A 14,881-nucleotide genomic window follows, 5' to 3' on the forward strand; every position below is an offset into this window, starting at 1 on the left:
AAACTAGAATTGGAATATAAAGTTGTTCCAGAGTACATTTCTTCCTGAAAAACTTGAAGCAGAAAATTAATGCTAAAGTGAGGAATATGAAGATTACCAGAATCATGTAAAACTAGCAGAATTTCGTTACTTTAATGCTCTTTTTTTCATACTGGAATATTCACAACATGTTTCTCTGCTGGATTTGCATTAACATGTATCAAAGTGTCTTCATTAAGATGTTGTTGCTCTAGGGAGTGAGTGTAGCCAGCAGTTCCATTTGGAGATATCCATGTATATCCTCAGGTCATTAACAGGGAGCTGTTCCCATTGGTAAAAATGATGATAGTTCATGAGAGTTACTGTAATAAACTGCATCAGTTGGAAAGCTAAGAAACAACTATGGGTTATTGTAGGATTCCTGGTTCAGATCATCAAAATGATGGTGTGTTTTGATCACATTTGTCTGTAGTTCAGCAGACATGTCAGTTCTAATCCATCTTAAATGGATTGATTTAAAAAAAACAAAACAGAAATGGCCTGGTACATCACAGGAGGTTTAGGAAAGGTGGTTAATTATGGTTGTCAATGATTATTGTATCAAAGATTTGAATATCTTATATGGTTTCAGAATTAATTTAGAAAGGGACTGAAGAAATATGTTTGAGAAAATGTTTCAAGATATGAAAATGTTTTATTTGACATTATTTATGAAGCATTTATTTATTCCATCACTCTATGGCAAAAAAAGCAAAATGAGAAGATAAAGTTTGTTCAGAAGTTTCCAGAATATTATAATTAAGAGTTACTGGTGGAAGTGAAAGAAAATAACAGTGACCAGGAGGGGAGACAATTGATTTTCCACCCAGGAAATTGTGCAAGGAAAACCCTTAGTTCTTAATGCAACTGAATTCTACCATGTGGTTGTGTCAAACATAATAGGTAGGATACATGTTAGAAAGCTCTGGAGCCACAGCAGGGATCCATTTTCTGAACCTGAGAATTAAAAATAGGTCTGCAGAGAAGGATTTAAAGATTGAACGTCATCTTTCTGAGTTCATTCTGATTTGGAGAGTATTACAGATAGATTTGGGCTCTGACGAGCTTGGGTATGAGATTAAAGCTTTAAACCTCACTTGCTTTCTCTCTTTCCCTCAAAAAAAAAAAAAGTAGTTAAAGCAAAGTAACTATTTGATAGCATTCTGTCTGCAGTCCTCTGTGCCAGCTTCTCACTCAGTGTTCCCCATGTGATCTAAAGTTTTCTTGCAGATGGGCTGTCATAAAAAGGGGGCTCTTGTGGATGTAGCATTTCATAAATATCAGATATCAAAGACTAAAGTATAGTAGATATTACACTGCAGACTGGAAGTTCTCCTTTTTTGCCAGAAAGATGTCCCCAACTTAATAATTTTTTATTGAATTACTAGAGAATTGGAGTTGATATTTTTGATGTTGCTCAGTGGATGAGAATGGTTGGCTGGGAAGGCACTGTGATGTATTTTACCTTCTAAACAGAACTTCTCCTTCATTTTTTCCTTCATTTTGTGCAATATGAAGTAAAGGAGCCCCAACCAAAATACCTCTTTGATTCATTTACAATACAGTGAAACTAAGTCAAGACAAGGTTGTGGAGTGTTGTTCCAAAGGAAAACTGCTTCCTTTGTTAAAGATCATCCTTGACAACCGGGTCAAAATGACATATTTATGAATTAGCACCATGAACTATCCTCTTCTTCTGTAATAGCAAGACATTTTGCCTGAGGGAAGAAGCTTGAAAAAGTTCAGTGTATTCCTGAAAATCTTCAAGTGCATATTGCCTTGTGATAGTGCTGCAGATCAGTTTTCAGCTTCTCAGGCTGAATGACAGCTCTGTGAAGGCAGTTTGGCAATTCTTCAAGTGAGGACTCTGGAAAAAAAAATCCCAACAGCTCATTTTCCAATGCTTACTACTGCAGGATCCTCAAGATCCTGAAATGCAAATAACAAATAATGCAAATAAACAGAATAATCGGGCTCATCCCTTGAAAGATTCATTCTTCATCTTCTTTAAAGGCTGTAAGGTATTTTTAGAAGCTAAGCCTTGAGAGGCCATTCTGCTTTGCAGAATGCAAGGATCTCCTGAAGACATAAAATTACTTTCATCATACAAAGGGTAATAATGCCTCAGTGAAAGAACTGCAGCATATAAAAGTAGTTGCTGCCTGCACTTAGTAGACCATATGGTGCAAATCAGGCTAAAAAGAATAGAGAGAGCATTTTCTTCTTTTCTATTACAAAATTAGAAAAGAAATACACTTGGTGCTGGTAATGGCCAAAATCTGATTAACCCTGGAACATACTTATCTCCCCATAAAATAACAGGCAGTCGGCATTTTGAAATGGGCACTGGTTTAGCACAGCTTTCAAGTATTTTGGCTGCTAATTTCCTCACTCTGCCTCTGAAACTTCCATCCAAAAATACAATCTTGCTCCTGTTGATGTAATCCCAGCCATCTGTATCCATGAAATGCTATGGAGCCTGCTTCTCCAGTCGGGCAGGAACTCAAGCAGTGCGTCCTGAAGTGTTTCATCCCATCGTGTTCCTTTAATCTGTCGTCAGCCTGAGCTCTGACACGCGGCAGTCGCGCTGAATTTCACTGGCATGATCTCCAAATCAATATAAAGTCCAAAAATCCTACTTACCTGGCTCATATGATCTTGCTGGTCACAATAGTCACTGTGCATTTGATGTCAAAGATCCTCCAGGCAGAAGTTTAGTTGCCCAGTTTTTGTACTCATTTTCCTTGGATGCTAACTGGATAAAAAGAAGGCAGTGGGAACTGCTGGTGCTCAGCTCAGTTAGTGCTTGGTCTAGTTAAGATGATTTTGATCTCAGGCATTAAAAGCTGAAATATGGAATTTTAGCAATTTCTTCAGTTCAGGGTTTTTTCAACTATGTTATGTTCAACTGCCAAAACCATTCCACAGTCAGGAACGTTTCAGTTATCCCTTCCCATTCTTTTGACAGTGTGAGTGGAGCTAAGTTATAAGGCAGAGTGGCAAATCTTCACAAATAACAATTTTTCTGTTTGAGAAGAACCAATATTGCTAAGTATTCACATTTCTTCTATTTATTTGTTGCAGGCCTGGTGTTTGTTACCACAGAATTAATGCCATATACATTATTGCTATTTTTTCTTGACTTTTGTATCTTATGGATACAACAGTGCTGTAACTTTGCACAGGTCACTGACTGTAGTTCATCAGGAGAGTTTCTATTAAGCTGACATGTAAACATGGGCTGTTCCTCATCCCCTTTTTTATGCCTGTACATCAAAATCCAGATGTAATTGTAGCATGGACAGGCGTGTCCTGGTTAACTTGACTCCTGTTACTGGGTTAGTGATATTAAAGATGCATTTGCAGAGGCTGAATATCAAAATACGTGTCTCCTGCTGACCCCAGGAGTACTGGCTGATTGCTAAGGTTTGCTGAAACTCATGTTGCTTTGTCTTCTTGTATTTTTAGTATTAGAGAGAGAAAATTATTTCCTGCAAGATCCAATTTGTGGGGATGGGTCTGCATTGGGAGGGAATACCTTTGACATTCTTTCAGCTAATAAACTAGAACTGTGCCTTTTCTTCCTTACTGGAAGAGCTGCCTGGGAAGGAGCAGCCTAATGATAACTAAAAACATAACTCTGTGTATTCATTGTTCTGGCAAGGCCATAAATATTTCAGTGAATTACTGAAATCAGAAATAGAAGAGACCTATTAAATTATACAGTGTATATCCTGAACACAGCTGTACAGCTCCCTTTTTAATAGTTTTTTGCTAGCAAAAGAATTAAAATCAGTGCTGCATGCTTTAAAGATAAAAAGCTTATGTTTGTCAATTAAACACTTTCTGAGACAGTACTTCCATTAGAAAATATTACTTTTGGTGAAATAAAAATGCATTATTCCTTTGAAACTTTGATCAACAACAACAACAAAAGAGGTGAGTCTTCCCAAAAGAGAATTTATCAACTGTTTTATCCAAAGAAAAATTGCACAGTTTTACAAGTCCCTGAAGGTTGAAGTTTTTTTCCTCAAAACAAAAATACTTAATGGGGAGGTAATTTCATTTTTGTCAAAAGTAATAACATTAAGTTATTCAATTAACTTTTTGCTGTTGAGTCTTATCTGAGTTGACATTTAAAAAAAAATGTGTTGGGTGGTACCTTTACACTGTCTTACCTTCTGGAAATCTTCCTTGGGAAAGGGCATGACTTACAAAGAGGCACAGATTGGAGAACAGAGGCAGACAATTATCTGACAATGTTTTAGTGGTTTGGGTCTGTTGCTTTTTTTAATTGCAATTCTGTGTTACTATATGTTTGATGCAATGTTTCAGTGCCATGTGCTTGATCCACATTAATTTTTTAATGCATAGTCATCCACATATTTCAAAGCAATTTAGCATTATAGCTGTGGTTTCCAGGCTCAGTTCTGTCGTCAGCCACTGAACCACAAAACTCTTATGACTGATTTACAACTTGTCTGCAGAACCTGGGCACTTTTATATTCTTTTCAATTACAAGATTTATTATGATAATCTATGAGAGTTTTTGAGGTTGAGTAGTGATCCCTGACTCACAAAAAAAAAAGAAGTGAGAATGCTGAGCTGTAGCATCATCACTGCTGAAACAGTAATATTTATGTGCATGCCTGTACTTTAAAGCAGTGCCTGTAATGTTATGGAAATAAGTTACACCAGTGGAGCCAAATCAGTGTTGAATAGTTTATTAGGAAGGCAAAAAAAAACCCCAAAACCTTTTGCATTTATACCTTTGGCTGTGGTTTTGTTGTTTTGCTTGGCTTTAGTATTATTATCGGGATGTGACTTCAGGTGCTGCACAACAAGCCTAAAAACCATAATCTAAACCCTGTTCCTATGCCCAGAATTGGCTTGGGTTTACAAGAAAGGCTTAGAAGGAGGCAAGAAGAGACTTTTGGTACGTGATAAAATTAAAATGTATTACTTCTGTGAACACAAGACATAAAAATGCCTTGCAAATGGGAAGCAGAAGAACTGTCTGCATGTAATGTAAATCACACCAAAGTTTGTAAAAGTAGCACTCAGTACTTTGCCACCAAGGAATCAGAAAAGATTTGGCTGGAAAGGACCTCCAGCAGTCAGGTAGTGCATCCATGTGCCTCCAGCACCATGAATTATATCTCCATTAATCCAAACAGGTATTTGTCTAGTAAATCCCACAGCCTCTGTGGGCGAACTATTCCCATCCTTAATTATCTTTGCCATTAGGAAACCTTTACCTTTGGCCTAAATCCTCTTCATTGCAGTTAAAGCTCATTACTACCTGTCTTGACCCCTTGAGTTATTGAAAACACCCCACTACCTTCCTCTTTGTGGCAGCTTTTAACATATTTGAAGGCCATGTAGTGTCTCCCCTCTGTTTTCTGTTCCCCAAATAAATAATACCAGTCAGCTGATTTTTTTTCCTTACCCTTTCCTTTTTTCCTCACCTTCTTATTTCTCTGACTCCTCTCCAATTCATCAAAGTTGTATTGAATTCTGTAGTTGGGACCTTCCTGTGGGAGACAAAAATGGAATAAGCTTGTTTGCTTTAAAATATAGCACACCAATATAGTTCCCAAATGGTGTTGCCTTGCCCCAGTAGCTTCATGTTAGTGGTTTGTGTGAAGTTTGGGCTCTCCTGTGCCCCAGAACCAAAGGCAGCTGGGTGCACCCACTTCCTTCTGTGCAGCTGATTGTCCACACCTCAGATACAACACTTTGCTGTTGTCTTCATTCACTTGCACCCTATTTATTTCCAACATTTGATCCAGTTAGTCAAGCTCTTACAAAATTCTAATCCTGTTTTTCAATGGCATTTCAAAGAAATGTCCGTTTCCCAATGGGTTTTAAATCCTGAATTATCCCTGAACCCTTCTTCCTTGGACTAAACCCACGTTTTGTTGAATGTGAGTAGGGAATGACATTGTTTTCACTCGACTGGTCTTACTTGTAGATGTTGTTACAGGGCCCAGGAATTAGACCCTGCTTGTTTAATTTGATGTCCAAGAATCAGAACATTACAGTAATTATGTGCAAGCAGAGAAGCCAGATAAAAGATGACACTAATAAGGATGGAATAATTTTATGGCCTGATCAAATCAGAAAATATATTTAGAGTATCAATTATGAAGGAGTTGCATGCTGATTTATTGGTAACTGAATATGCATGTTATTCCCCATGTTCCACAGCAAGGAAAACCACAATTCAGTGTCTAAAGCTTGTATTTTAAGACAGTTCTTTAAGGTGACCTAGATTTCAGAACTCTGTTATTGCTGCTAGAAAAGCAAATTATTCTCTCTCCATTCACTTACCTTTAATGAGAAAAGATGAGTCAGCTTTTGAATAGGCACTGTCTGTCCTGACTTTCAAATCAAAACATTTTAGTAATGAAAAACAAGTGATATTATTATATCTTAAAATGCAGATGACCTAACAAGATTAGTGCAGTCTCATTAGGATAATTGCCAGCATCTCTTAAGGAAGACTTCATTAAAAAGCAGACCTTTAAAAGTCTACAGTCTTGTGTAGTTCATAGTGTGACCCCTCTATGAAAAAATTAATTGACTTTGTGCCTCTTCCCATACAAGTTGTAGTTGCTCTTGGTAACTATGGAGACTGAAGTCAAAACTCTCCAGAATCAACAATTTTACTGGATGGTAAATACTTCCTGAATTGTCTTTTTATTAATTTCTGTTGACATAATGCTTAGAATTTCAGTATATTAAACCTTCATTATAGTATTGTGTTTTGACATGAAGGAGGAGGAAAGAAACTTTGAAATTCCGTAGCGTGGAGACACAGTTTGCTCACAAGTCAGAGGGAACACACAGGTGAGACAGGGATTGATCTCAGTCCCAGATCAGTGTCTGAAACTCCGAAAGTATGCAGGGGGTAAGGTGGGAATTGAACCTTGAGCTCTCAGGGCTGACATCCCTCTTTTTTGACTTGCAAGCACAGTTCAGATTCAGTCAGCTGGTGACAGGGAGAGGTGGGTGCCCCGATGTCTCTCCGTGTGTGTCCACACCCCCCTCAGGGAGCACCTGCCTCCTTATTTCAGGTAATAACAACAAATACCCCAACCTTGCAGCGTGGAGCTGAACCAGAGAAGTGTTTGCTTTTGGCAGCTAATGCTGAGTTAATTTTCTTTGGCTTCACAACTCCGAGCATCCTGAGAGATCTGGATCGAAGCTGACAAGGGGAGGGGGGATGAGCAGCCCTTTGTTGGGAATCAATGTGTGCTGGAGCTATCAGGGCTCATCTTGTCTCGGAGGGCTGGGAGGATTTGCTGTCAGCTCCTGCAGTTGTCACATTTTTTCACTTCTCCTCAGTAGGTAGGAGTGAGAAGCTGAGGGCCAGCAGAGTTCCTTAGACATGCATGGTGCACAAGTGTGATAATTTAAATGGGAAGAAGTACAGAGAAAGTTGATTGCCAAGAATGAGAGGAAGCTTTTTAAAAGTATATTTTAAGGAGAATTTTGCAAGAGGAAAAACATAATTGCTTGGTGCTCATGAAGGAGACCTAAAGGAGGTACAAAATGTGTGTATGGCTCATACTGGATTTCTTACCTCATGGCCTGAGGCATATGGATCATTGACTGGCAGTTGGATGGGGATTTTTACCTTGCATTACTGATTGCTCTGGGTATTGTCTTTGATAACACAATTTTACCTTTACCTATAAATGTCACCTTTACAGTTCAAGTAAAATCCAGTGTGCTAAATTGAGGCACACTGTGCATTTTTTTGTTTCCTTTCGGCAGATTTATAACAAAAAACGAAATGTATCTATCCTAGATTTTAAGAACTTTTAGCATTACTTTTAAAATACACTGGCTTTGAAGTCATATCTTCCTGTAAATAAACTCCTTCTTTTACTTAGGTGTAACTAAAGGCTTTTTTGTATCGGGCTAAAAGGATATCTTGAATTGATGTCTTTTTACAATTTTTCTGCAAAAGGAAAAAGTATTACTTTGGTCTGTACTTACTGTGAAATGAGCTCAGCAGAGTAGTTCTGTCTCTCAATTGTAGGTGGTTCATTCCAGCCCCCTGAGCAGTTTTAATTGCATCATCAGTGCAAAAAAGTAAGATATTACTTAGCAAGAAAGGCCTATCATGTAATACTATTGCTTTTTAAATCTCAGACAATTTCTGCTCAATTCTAATTTTAGCCAGTCATTTTAATTTGTTACCAATGAATGCTTTCTAATTAAACTTATATTTAACAATCACATGCGTCAGTGAGCAATGTGAGATGACAGTGATGGAAGTGGGTGGATCACACAATAGATGGTGACAAGAGGAGTTGATCCAGTAAAGGAAAGGAGGAGATGGATGAATTTGGGAACAGAGGGATCAGGGGAGCAAGAAAGGAGGGAAACTGAGGAAAAGTTTAGAGCTGGGCCATACAGTTATTCCAGGCTGTTACCTAGAACTGGTTGTGAAAGCCCTGTGTGCAGAGCCTTGTGTTTCTGGAATAAGAATGTGTTATTCCAGATTCTTTTTAATCAGCTGAAAGTGGATTGTACCAATTGAGAACAAGAATGTTCTCAAGAGAGTACTTAACTTCTGTGAATTTAACTATGTTTTTAGCCTAATGGCATTGGTGTAGAATTCCCCAGTGATGGGCTGTTTCTCTAATTTGAGGATTGATAATGTGTTTTCTGTCTTCTCTTCAGCAGTTTGAGATTCACAGGTATAAACAAAATGAATTTCAATTTCACTTATGCAAATATTCATCAAAAATTGCTTTGGAACTTGCAGTGTGTTCAGTCAGCAATGGAAGCAATAATGTGTTCTTGACTCATCCCAAATAGACAATGTCATGTTAACAGTCACTAGTGGGAGACTGTAAAAGAAAAAGCCTGCAATGAATTCTTAGAAAGGAATATTTTTTAAAAGCTGGACAAGACTGAAAAAAATGTACTAGGGAACGTGCTTTTACCATTTTTAAGACCTTACCAGGGAGCAGTCCCAGCTCTGTGATCCTCGGGTGCTGTATTTCTCTTGCTGTGTCACTAATTGAGACTCTGTTATTGCAGCCTTTAACACTGAAATAAAACAAAACATCTTAGAGTTGGCAAACTAAAGGCAGATGGGAGCCACTGGAGGATAAGGAGCACTGGTATGATTTTTTTTCTTAGCAGCCTTCTCTGTGAAGGGGTAGATTTCTGCATTCTGCAGTTTTCTGGTTTTTTCTGTATCGCCTCCACCTTATCCACAGATTCTTAACCACAATAAGCAAAATAATTTGGGGGTAGCTGGTCACTGCATTCTTTTGTATTTTCACTGGACAGGCAGTAGCATTTGAGAGAGAAGCAGTGTAGGTGAAAAATACAAAAATAATTGTCAGATCATCAGGGTGTTAAGAGCATTTTTAAAAGCAAATAATAAGAGCCAGTAGATTATGCAAAATCCGGTGTTTGGTCAGAATGAGGTGGTCTGAAACTCCTCCCTGCTTTCACTCTCCCTCACTTTTGAGGGCTGATGCTCTCTTGACTAATGACTAAATAGATAAATGACTAAAATAACAGTAATGGTGAGGGACATATTGCTTGGCTTCCTCAAAACCAGTTGTTGAACAACTGACTATCAAATGTGTGGTATGTGGAAAGGCCTTGGAAGCCAAATGTGATACATACTGATTTTATTAGAAGCACATTGAAATAAGCTTGTTTTTTTCCATGCAAGTTGCTAATTCATTACTTCTTTTTTTTTCTGAAAGGTGATGACATCACATAAAAAAAGTAATCATTACTAGAACTTGTGCTGCAAGCCCTGTGACTTCTGCCTTCCCTGTGTAACTGGCTGTTGCCATCAGCAGAGAGAAGGCAGTGTTTTGTTGCCCTTTTTAAGTGAGTTGTGCTTATTTTGTGCTTTGACTCCTGAACTCCTGCATGGGTAAAAATGAGCATCAGCTCCTCTGTTTGCTTCTCATCTTAATAACTGTCTGAATTGCTTGGAACCTACAGACCTGGAGAAAATTAGTCTTCATTTGAAAAATACGTAGTTTGGGTTTTTCTTGTTGCATTTCCAATATTCAGGTACAATTTGAAAGGTAATTATTCTTCTTGAAGACACGTAGCAGCAACCTCATTGCTCAGCTGAATGTAGCTCTCACTTCTTTCTGAAGAATTTAAGTGCACACACTGGGCAGAGTTTGTGCTAAATGTGGAGTTCCCTTGTTAAGTAGGAGAGGAATATTCTTATACTAATGTCTGATCACATGTACTGTTTGAGGTCATTCTTAGTTCCTTAAATCAGTCAGTTGACTGGTCATTGTTCTTATGTTTCAATTACTGTTGTATCCAAACTGTTTCTAATTAACTGTACCAAGCTATTCACAGACAAATATTAGAATAGAAGAAAGATATTTATAACAGTTTGTAATTTCAAAATTACCAAAAAGATCTTAAAGTTGATCATATAATCCTTCAGCATGAGAAACAAACTATTTAATAACTCATTCTGTATTGTAACTTGATTTCTAATTGTTTTAATAAGAGATTAATGGGTTTGCCAACACATAGATGGGTCAATATATTGTGATTTATAGGCAGTGGGAATACACAAGCTCATCTTTCACCACGCCCTGAATATCCAAAGTAAGACAAATATTTTTCCTGAAGCATGGTTTCTAGGAACAGGACTGAAGGGAGACAAGCCAATCTGCCAGCCATACTCTAAATTAACATAAATTTCAGTTGCTAGTATTTCCCACGTCTCCACTTGAAGACTACTGACTCCATCTTTGTTTTATTAAGTCACCAACAACAAAAGAAAAAAAGCAATTTCTTTAAAATGGAATTTGATATGTGAAAGAAAGGAATGGAATGTCCCCTTAGCAGGGTATTATTCACGAAAGGAAACACATTTGGTTTTGGGAAGAGCACTTGAAGTGGTCTAAAGTGACACACAAGCAAATGCCAGAAGAGCATACTCACTTCTGAAAGCTGTTTTTCTGAATCTGATTGTTCATATTTAATTCCCAAATAAGCAGTAAAATACAGTTTATATTATTGATAGCCTCAAAAAAATAAAAGCCCATCTTTTGCCAGCACCCCACTGACAACACTCGCCAAACAAGGGTGGATATTTCTCCACAGAGTTTTGCTTTAGCTGTGTCAAATTACATAAATCACAGGGAAGTTCCTCTGCTGGTCTCATATCTCATGTGATACCTGTAGTCTCTTATCTGGGATATTCCCATATTCCGGTAGCACTCTGGAGTCCAAGACCAGATAACTTAGAACCCCCAAGTCAGACCTTCCGCTTTCCATCCCCTTTGCTTTGCCCAGGTAGCTCAAAAGGGAAGAGCCAAAGGCATTGGAGATCTTCACTAACAAGTTTTGCTTCGTTACTGAGGCCACATGAGGAAGGTTTAAGTGTTGATAAGAGCTGGAATTGGTGGCTATTGAAAAGAGATCAGAATTCAAACCCACATTTATCAAGTGACAGAGAAAACTGGGTTTAATGTCCTGTAGCACATCTTGGATATCAGAAATCCTTTTAGCAGGTAATTCCTGTTTCTTAAAAAAACTTCATCATTTTTGAGAATCTAATATTAAATATAAATAAATTATAAGGAGAGAAATAAAAGGTATGAGCTAGCCTATACTCTTGTACGTTTAAAAGATATGTACAACTGGAAAAGTTGTAAAAGGTAAAAGGATATGTAAAAAAGACATCCTTATTTTTGTTGTTGGTCACAGAATGGTTCACTGTGAAACAGAATATTTGTACAATGTGGCTTTTGAATTCCAGAGAGACACTACATCCCTTAAGCTTGATACTTGCTATTAATTCCAAGTACAGCCACGAGGCTGTTTACCCCTAACAGGAAAGGAATTGCAGCCAGACATCCTTTTAATGGTGGATAACAGAGCTGTGCACAATGCTGGAAATTAGTTTGTGCTTCACAAAAGAGTGTTTAGGGTGAGGTTTGCACCTCTGGTAGGCAGCTGTCCCTAAGCACTCCTTCCAAATTCATCACTGGTGTTTGGTGCCTGCTTGTAATGGAAGGAGGGTTTTGAAGTCTGGCCTCAAGGCCAAAATAAAGCACTTGAAGACATACTTATCTTGAAGCATCTAAATAGGCCAAATCTAGATAGAATCCTAGTGCACAGTGCATTTTTTTTTTAACAATTCTTACTATAGTCTCTAAATCTCTCATTTCCTTTTGAGTAATTTTATCAGAAAATAAGCAAAATAGAAGGTATTTGGACTGCAGGATTTCTGTGTTAGGAAAATAACTGCAGCTTTGAGTCAACTGAATATTCTGCTCTGGTATCTGCTTTACTGGCTTCATCTGCTGATCTGCACATATGTTTTGCTGTAATAATTTTTAACTAACTTATTGAGGAAAAAACCCCACCCAGCTGCATTACTGCAGAGTTTATAGGTTCGATAACTGATAACCAGGGAAAAATGAGGCTTTTTCCTAATATCTTTACTTCCCCCTTTTTCCTTTAGAGACATACTTTGATCATGCTGTGTGCAGCTGTTATTGAGGGAGAGCACACACATCCTGCCTTGGGAACAGGAGGCACAGCCTTTAATGTCTGTCACTCCAGGGAAGTTTATCATTTGGGGCTGATGCTCATCTTTCTTCCTGCAACCCACCCGGTGTCAGCGCCGGTGCAGTTTGTTTGTCCTGTTAACCCAGGGAAGTGATAAAGATCCATGAGCTCCACACTTATCAAGGATCAGGAGGACTCTGTTTGCCCAAGGGCTTCATTTCCTTTCAGCTTTATATAATGTTGACTTTCCAGCAGTGGTTATCCCAGCAGGCATCTCGCAGGGAAGGAGGGAAGCAGTCACCAGGGATCCTGACTGGCTCTCTGGGACCAGCTGCAGCAGGGCTGGGGCACAAACAACAGCAACTGGTTTCTTGTTGGTCTTTTTTCACATAGAACTATAGACTTTTTTTTTTTTTTGCACTAACCCTAATTAAATGCATATACTCAGAACAAAATACTGGTAGTTTACAATGTGTTTTGGCTGAAGTGCACTCTCTCAGGAGACTGTTCTTCCTTTTGCATGCACAATTGCTTTTGCAGCTTTACCTTCCAGAAGGTAAATAATCACAAATATTTGAATAGCAAGAAGCCCTGTATTTTCTGCTGAAAAGAACTAGTTTTTAAATACTGTAAACCTGTAATCTTTCAAGATGATCTATGCAGGCAACTGCAGCCGAGATTTATTATTTATGAAGATTCATCAAAGACTGTAGCAGTTCACACAAGAAATTATAAATATGCAGGAAATCAGAGATTGCTGGAGTTTATGTGGGCTAAACCCTGTATCTTTCAGACTGTATTTCTGACTGTTTCAGCTCCTTTACCTCCCATTTACTCCAGGTGAGAGCTTAGCAGTCTTTCAAGGCAGGTCCTGGGACAGACAACAAATTTGACCCTGGAGGGTGTGAAAAAATAGAGCATGAGGAAGTAGATCAACTTATGAATGATTCATGGAGACAGCGAGCTTGAAGGAAGTGGAGATCATGTCTGGGGAAATAGGATGCAAAACATGAGAGCCTCCTGGCTACCATGGGAAATACAAGGAATAGAAGTACAAATCTGAAAGGGAAGGAATGGAGTAAAGGCAACAGCAGTGAAAAACTAGTGGAGAGTAAAAATGTGGCAAATCAATGCATTAAAAACCTACAGATGTAGTGGAACCTTGAAGCAAAGAACAGGCAGGATATACAATCAAATGCATATAAAGTCAAAAAGGCAGATAAAGCTGTGGAGATATCTCCAGAGTTTCATTTCTAGGTGACAAATGTATTCAGTGTTTTTGAAAAGCATAGTCTTCAGTGGTTAAGGGAAGAATACAGAACATCAGTTACCATTGCTACCTACATGCTATTCTTCGTTTAGAAGGGGAAAAAAAAAAGACACAATTTTAATCAGATCACCAGTGAAAAAAGTGTAATTATCACTGATGAATGAAACAGGTGATGTAGGGGATCCATGTGAGCACAGAGCAGATGCTGAGCTTTTATTCATAATTGAGCAAATCCATTGTCATTTATTTTGGACGTGCGTGTTGCAGGCAGGAGCGAGGAAAGGCCAGGGCAGATGGAAGCAATTGAGGGATGAATCCTATTGCCATTTAAATCATCAGAAAATATCCATGTTGAATAAAGGTCCCATCTTTCATGGGAGAGGAAGGAAGAACTAGTGATCATGTCTAGCATATTTATAACTTGAAACATCCTTTTCTTCCTTCCTTCACAATGGAGCCAGAGCCTGAAAACTGCTCCACAGCAGGTACCTTGTGTTTAAAGGGAAGTGGCTGTGGATTATTCTCTCTACAAGGTAGTAGGTGGCATGTTTTGTGGAACAGATTGTATAGATCTGCTCTAAACTGAAAATGAGAAGAAGCCTGAGACAAGTGACTAAAGGGGTAAAAGTCAGAGGAAAAAAATTAATCCAGTGGGCTTTTTCAAGCTGCACTGAATAATCATGGTACTGTTCTTACCCTTACCTCTCAAGTTCCCTTCCTGAATTCTGGAGTTCTGGTTCCTTGCTGCTCTTCACTTGGTGCCTACAGGTATAATCTCTTCTCAGGTGGTTTGTACCTGCTTCATTCTGCCAAGTCCTTACCCTGTTTCTATTGGAGAACTGAGGTTGTGGCTTTCCAGATTTTTAAGAAATAAGGACCCGCTAGAGACAAAGGTGTGACAACGGGAGCAAATGAGCCTTGCAAAAGAATTTTAAAAAAAATATGTATGTGTGCACTTAGGGCAGCCCTGGGTAGGAAGCAGCTCCCAAAGCTCAGATGGTGCGTGCGGTCCAGCACATTTCCCAAATCAAAGCTCCCAATCTAAAGCAGGCTCAC

General features: G+C 38.5%; 1 protein-coding gene across 5 annotated transcripts in view; it reads left to right on the forward strand.

The window, feature by feature from the left end:
• Positions 1 to 14,881, forward strand: part of STXBP4 (syntaxin binding protein 4) — a 67,574-nt gene that overhangs the window by 35,772 nt on the left and 16,921 nt on the right. The window lies entirely within an intron of this gene.

Source organism: Neopelma chrysocephalum, unplaced genomic scaffold (genome assembly GCF_003984885.1).
Source record: "Neopelma chrysocephalum unplaced genomic scaffold, ASM398488v2 Primary Assembly neopelma1_84, whole genome shotgun sequence".
Classification (NCBI taxonomy): Eukaryota; Metazoa; Chordata; class Aves; order Passeriformes; family Pipridae; genus Neopelma; species Neopelma chrysocephalum.